The 6,635-nt window shown below is 43.8% G+C and overlaps 1 long non-coding RNA gene across 1 annotated transcript; it reads right to left on the reverse strand.

Annotated features, from left to right (window-relative positions):
• On the reverse strand, positions 1-3,357 carry LOC141277718 (uncharacterized). The gene is made up of 3 exons (XR_012329480.1): positions 3,165-3,357; positions 1,584-1,665; positions 1-85 (listed from the first exon to the last, which is right to left on the reverse strand). It is a non-coding gene; the product is annotated as an uncharacterized lncRNA (long non-coding RNA).
• Positions 3,358-6,635: the final 3,278 nt, after the last annotated feature.

The raw sequence follows: 6,635 nt of genomic DNA on the forward strand, positions 1-6,635 counted from the left end.
TACAAAGCAATATCACTCAGCAATGAAATCTATGTCATCAGGCCCTTAGCAGCACAATGAGTGGATTCAGGTATGATGATTCTAACTGAAATAAGTCACACAGAAAAAGAAACATCATAAGATATCAGTAATACACGGAATGTAAACTTGGCTACACAGGAACTGAATTCCAGAACAGAACAGGGTCTCAAATTTAGAAAACCAACTTATGCTTGCTTAAGGGTAAAGGTGAGTTGGGGTGCTGCATAAAACCAGAGATTGAAATGAGCACAGATAAAGTTCCTTAAGCCAAATATGGAATAGACAAGAGCTACTCCTTGCTCAACGAAATGGACTCAACACCCGAAATTAAACGCCTAAGAATGTACCTGACTAGTAAGTATCTTAAAACCTATGGATTGCTATGTCTCCGAAAGAGAATCAAGCATGTGTACAGGGGCATAAACGCAGCAGTGATAGGATTGGAGAGGTTCGGTGAGCAAATGAAGACCCTTTGAAGTCATATTGCATGGTACCCATTCCACGGGTTTCAACTACCCAGGTTTAAGGTATTCTTCCTTCAGCTAAAACATGCATGTGGAACCTAGAGTATGATCAACCATGTGATCGGGAGACGTGTTCAAATATGTCTCAGTTTTCCTACCCTGGTACTCGGGTGCAACATTCCAGACGCTTTACTAACACTCTCCCCACTTGGAGAGTCAGTCCCTTTAACCTCCTGTTTGGCCCAGTTTGCAATTTCTGCGGAAGATGAACAGGAATAGCGAGAACCAATGAGAGACTAGCTGGAGGTGTCTGGACGGGCAAATTTAACTCTCATTTCCCACCAGGAAGAGGAATTAACCAAAGGCTCAGCGTGCCGTGCCGGAACCAGATTAGGGCCTGAAGCCATCCTGCGGTGTTGCGGCCAGGTCACAAGAAAGCGAGTTGAAGAAAGGAGCTCAGGGGCACTGTAATTCACAAACCTGCAGAGTTATAAATGACAGCTATCGTCCAAAAATAGACTGAAGTAAGGCTGCCAAGAGGACTTGAAAGCGGGGCAGAATTGCAGGAAACCGATTTCAGGAGGTAGACTGGAATTGCATTGAAAGCATAGGAAAAGAGGCAGAACGTCCACAATGATGCACTTGGCCAAAAAGGGCGTATGCGTTTTTTCCTGAATATATTCAGGAAAAAACGCATACGCCCTTTTTGGCCAACCAAGCAAGCTTGCAAAGGAAATCTGCACTACAATGAAGTCTCACTTCCCCCCGGTCAAAAGGGCCATCTGAAAAAAGTGTAAAATCCAGAAAGGCAGGACAGGCCATGGAGAACTGGGAGCCTTGTTATGCTGATGGGCGGGATGTAAATTGCCAACAACCACTCGGGAGAAGTGTATGGTGTTTCCTGAAACATCTAAAAAACAAAGCAACAGAACCTAGGGCACTTCCACTTATGGTCCTATAGCTTAGGGAAATTAAAATCAAAAAGACACAGCCACCCCAAAGTTTGGAACGGCTCTGTTTACAAGAACCTCGTTTACAGTACAAGTTCAACATCGCAGAAAGTGAAAAATGGATAAAGAAGTTGTGGTATTTACTTACAAAGCAATATCACTCAGCAATGAAATCTGTGTCATCAGGCCCTTAGCAGCACAATGAGTGGATTCAGGTATGATGATTCTAACTGAAATAAGTCACACAGAAAAAGAAACATCATAAGATATCAGTAATACACGGAATGTAAACTTGGCTACACAGGAACTGAATTACAGAACAGAACAGGGTCTCAAATTTAGAAAACCAACTTATGCTTGCTTAAGGGTAAAGGTGAGTTGGGGTGCTGCATAAAACCAGAGATTGAAATGAGCACAGATAAAGTTCCTTAAGCCAAATATGGAATAGACAAGAGCTACTCCTTGCTCAACGAAATGGACTCAACACCGCATATTAAACGCCTAAGAATGTACCTGACTAGTAAGTATCTTAAAACCTATGGATTGCTATGTCTCCGAAAGAGAATCAAGCATGTGTACAGGGGCATAAACGCAGCAGTGATAGGATTGGAGAGGTTCGGTGAGCAAATGAAGACCCTTTGAAGTCATATTGCATGGTACCCATTCCACGGGTTTCAACTACCCAGGTTTAAGGTATTCTTCCTTCAGCTAAAACATGCATGTGGAACCTAGAGTATGATCAACCATGTGATCGGGAGACGTGTTCAAATATGTCTCAGTTTTCCTCCCCTGGTACTCGGGTGCAACATTCCAGACGCTTTACTAACACTCTCCCCACTTGGAGAGTCAGCGCCTTTAACCTCCTGTTTGGCCCAGTTTGCAATTTCTGCGGAAGATGAACAGGAATAGCGAGAACCAATGAGAGGACTAGCTGGAGGTGTCTGGACGGGCAAATTTAACTCTCATTTCCCACCAGGAAGAGGAAATTAACCAAAGGCTCAGCGTGCCGTGCCGGAACCAGATTAGGGCCTGAAGCCATCCTGCGGTGTTGCGGCCAGGTCACAAGAAAGCGAGTTGAAGAAAGGAGCTCAGGGGCACTGTAATTCACAAACCTGCAGAGTTATAAATGACAGCTATCGTCCAAAAATAGACTGAAGTAAGGCTGCCAAGAGGACTTGAAAGCGGGGCAGAATTGCAGGAAACCGATTTCAGGAGGTAGACTGGAATTGCATTGAAAGCATAGGAAAAGAGGCAGAACGTCCACAATGATGCACTTGGCCAAAAAGGGCGTATGCGTTTTTTCCTGAATATATTCAGGAAAAAACGCATACGCCCTTTTTGGCCAACCAAGCAAGCTTGCAAAGGAAATCTGCACTACAATGAAGTCTCACTTCCCCCCGGTCAAAAGGGCCATCTGAAAAAAGTGTAAAATCCAGAAAGGCAGGACAGGCCATGGAGAACTGGGAGCCTTGTTATGCTGATGGGCGGGATGTAAATTGCCAACAGACAGTGGGAGAAGTGTATGGTGTTTCCTGAAACATCTAAAAAACAAAGCAACAGAGCCTAGGGCACTTCCACTTATGGTCCTATAGCTTAGGGAAATTAAAATCAAAAAGACACAGCCACCCCAAAGTTTGGAACGGCTCTGTTTACAAGAACCTCGTTTACAGTACAAGTTCAACATCGCAGAAAGTGAAAAATGGATAAAGAAGTTGTGGTATTTACTTACAAAGCAATATCACTCAGCAATGAAATCTATGTCATCAGGCCCTTAGCAGCACAATGAGTGGATTCAGGTATGATGATTCTAACTGAAATAAGTCACACAGAAAAAGAAACATCATAAGATATCAGTAATACACGGAATGTAAACTTGGCTACACAGGAACTGAATTACAGAACAGAACAGGGTCTCAAATTTAGAAAACCAACTTATGCTTGCTTAAGGGTAAAGGTGAGTTGGGGTGCTGCATAAAACCAGAGATTGAAATGAGCACAGATAAAGTTCCTTAAGCCAAATATGGAATAGACAAGAGCTACTCCTTGCTCAACGAAATGGACTCAACACCGCATATTAAACGCCTAAGAATGTACCTGACTAGTAAGTATCTTAAAACCTATGGATTGCTATGTCTCCGAAAGAGAATCAAGCATGTGTACAGGGGCATAAACGCAGCAGTGATAGGATTGGAGAGGTTCGGTGAGCAAATGAAGACCCTTTGAAGTCATATTGCATGGTACCCATTCCACGGGTTTTCAACTACCCAGGTTTAAGGTATTCTTCCTTCAGCTAAAACATGCATGTGGAACCCAGAGTATGATCAACCATGTGATCGGGAGACGTGTTCAAATATGTCTCAGTTTTCCTCCCCTGGTACTCGGGTGCAACATTCCAGACGCTTTACTAACACTCTCCCCACTTGGAGAGTCAGCGCCTTTAACCTCCTGTTTGGCCCAGTTTGCAATTTCTGCGGAAGATGAACAGGAATAGCGAGAACCAATGAGAGGCTAGCTGGAGGTGTCTGGACGGGCAAATTTAACTCTCATTTCCCACCAGGAAGAGGAAATTAACCAAAGGCTCAGCGTGCCGTGCCGGAACCAGATTAGGGCCTGAAGCCATCCTGCGGTGTTGCGGCCAGGCTCACAAGAAAGCGAGTTGAAGAAAGGAGCTCAGGGGCACTGTAATTCACAAACCTGCAGAGTTATAAATGACAGCTATCGTCCAAAAATAGACTGAAGTAAGGCTGCCAAGAGGACTTGAAAGCGGGGCAGAATTGCAGGAAACCGATTTCAGGAGGTAGACTGGAATTGCATTGAAAGCATAGGAAAAGAGGCAGAACGTCCACAATGATGCACTTGGCCAAAAAGGGCGTATGCGTTTTTTCCTGAATATATTCAGGAAAAAACGCATACGCCCTTTTTGGCCAACCAAGCAAGCTTGCAAAGGAAATCTGCACTACAATGAAGTCTCACTTCCCCCCGGTCAAAAGGGCCATCTGAAAAAAGTGTAAAATCCAGAAAGGCAGGACAGGCCATGGAGAACTGGGAGCCTTGTTATGCTGATGGGCGGGATGTAAATTGCCAACAACCACTCGGGAGAAGTGTATGGTGTTTCCTGAAACATCTAAAAAACAAAGCAACAGAGCCTAGGGCACTTCCACTTATGGTCCTATAGCTTAGGGAAATTAAAATCAAAAAGACACAGCCACCCCAAAGTTTGGAACGGCTCTGTTTACAAGAACCTCGTTTACAGTACAAGTTCAACATCGCAGAAAGTGAAAAATGGATAAAGAAGTTGTGGTATTTACTTACAAAGCAATATCACTCAGCAATGAAATCTAGTGTCATCAGGCCCTTAGCAGCACAATGAGTGGATTCAGGTATGATGATTCTAACTGAAATAAGTCACACAGAAAAAGAAACATCATAAGATATCAGTAATACACGGAATGTAAACTTGGCTACACAGGAACTGAATTACAGAACAGAACAGGGTCTCAAATTTAGAAAACCAACTTATGCTTGCTTAAGGGTAAAGGTGAGTTGGGGTGCTGCATAAAACCAGAGATTGAAATGAGCACAGATAAAGTTCCTTAAGCCAAATATGGAATAGACAAGAGCTACTCCTTGCTCAACGAAATGGACTCAACACCGCATATTAAACGCCTAAGAATGTACCTGACTAGTAAGTATCTTAAAACCTATGGATTGCTATGTCTCCGAAAGAGAATCAAGCATGTGTACAGGGGCATAAACGCAGCAGTGATAGGATTGGAGAGGTTCGGTGAGCAAATGAAGACCCTTTGAAGTCATATTGCATGGTACCCATTCCACGGGTTTCAACTACCCAGGTTTAAGGTATTCTTCCTTCAGCTAAAACATGCATGTGGAACCCAGAGTATGATCAACCATGTGATCGGGAGACGTGTTCAAATATGTCTCAGTTTTCCTCCCCTGGTACTCGGGTGCAACATTCCAGACGCTTTACTAACACTCTCCCCACTTGGAGAGTCAGCGCCTTTAACCTCCTGTTTGGCCCAGTTTGCAATTTCTGCGGAAGATGAACAGGAATAGCGAGAACCAATGAGAGGACTAGCTGGAGGTGTCTGGACGGGCAAATTTAACTCTCATTTCCCACCAGGAAGAGGAATTAACCAAAGGCTCAGCGTGCCGTGCCGGAACCAGATTAGGGCCTGAAGCCATCCTGCGGTGTTGCGGCCAGGTCACAAGAAAGCGAGTTGAAGAAAGGAGCTCAGGGGCACTGTAATTCACAAACCTGCAGAGTTATAAATGACAGCTATCGTCCAAAAATAGACTGAAGTAAGGCTGCCAAGAGGACTTGAAAGCGGGGCAGAATTGCAGGAAACCGATTTCAGGAGGTAGACTGGAATTGCATTGAAAGCATAGGAAAAGAGGCAGAACGTCCACAATGATGCACTTGGCCAAAAAGGGCGTATGCGTTTTTTCCTGAATATATTCAGGAAAAAACGCATACGCCCTTTTTGGCCAACCAAGCAAGCTTGCAAAGGAAATCTGCACTACAATGAAGTCTCACTTCCCCCCGGTCAAAAGGGCCATCTGAAAAAGTGTAAAATCCAGAAAGGCAGGACAGGCCATGGAGAACTGGGAGCCTTGTTATGCTGATGGGCGGGATGTAAATTGCCAACAGACACTCGGGAGAAGTGTATGGTGTTTCCTGAAACATCTAAAAAACAAAGCAACAGAGCCTAGGGCACTTCCACTTATGGTCCTATAGCTTAGGGAAATTAAAATCAAAAAGACACAGCCACCCCAAAGTTTGGGAACGGCTCTGTTTACAAGAACCTCGTTTACAGTACAAGTTCAACATCGCAGAAAGTGAAAAATGGATAAAGAAGTTGTGGTACTTACTTACAAATGCAATATCACTCAGCAATGAAATCTATGTCATCAGGCCCTTAGCAGCACAATGAGTGGATTCAGGTATGATGATTCTAACTGAAATAAGTCACACAGAAAAAGAAACATCATAAGATATCAGTAATACACGGAATGTAAACTTGGCTACACAGGAACTGAATTACAGAACAGAACAGGGTCTCAAATTTAGAAAACCAACTTATGCTTGCTTAAGGGGAAAGGTGAGTTGGGGTGCTGCATAAAACCAGAGATTGAAATGAGCACAGATAAAGTTCCTTAAGCCAAATATGGAATAGACAAG

The sequence above is a fragment of the Tursiops truncatus genome, unplaced genomic scaffold (assembly GCF_011762595.2).
Source record: "Tursiops truncatus isolate mTurTru1 unplaced genomic scaffold, mTurTru1.mat.Y mat_scaffold_105_arrow_ctg1, whole genome shotgun sequence".
Classification (NCBI taxonomy): Eukaryota; Metazoa; Chordata; class Mammalia; order Artiodactyla; family Delphinidae; genus Tursiops; species Tursiops truncatus.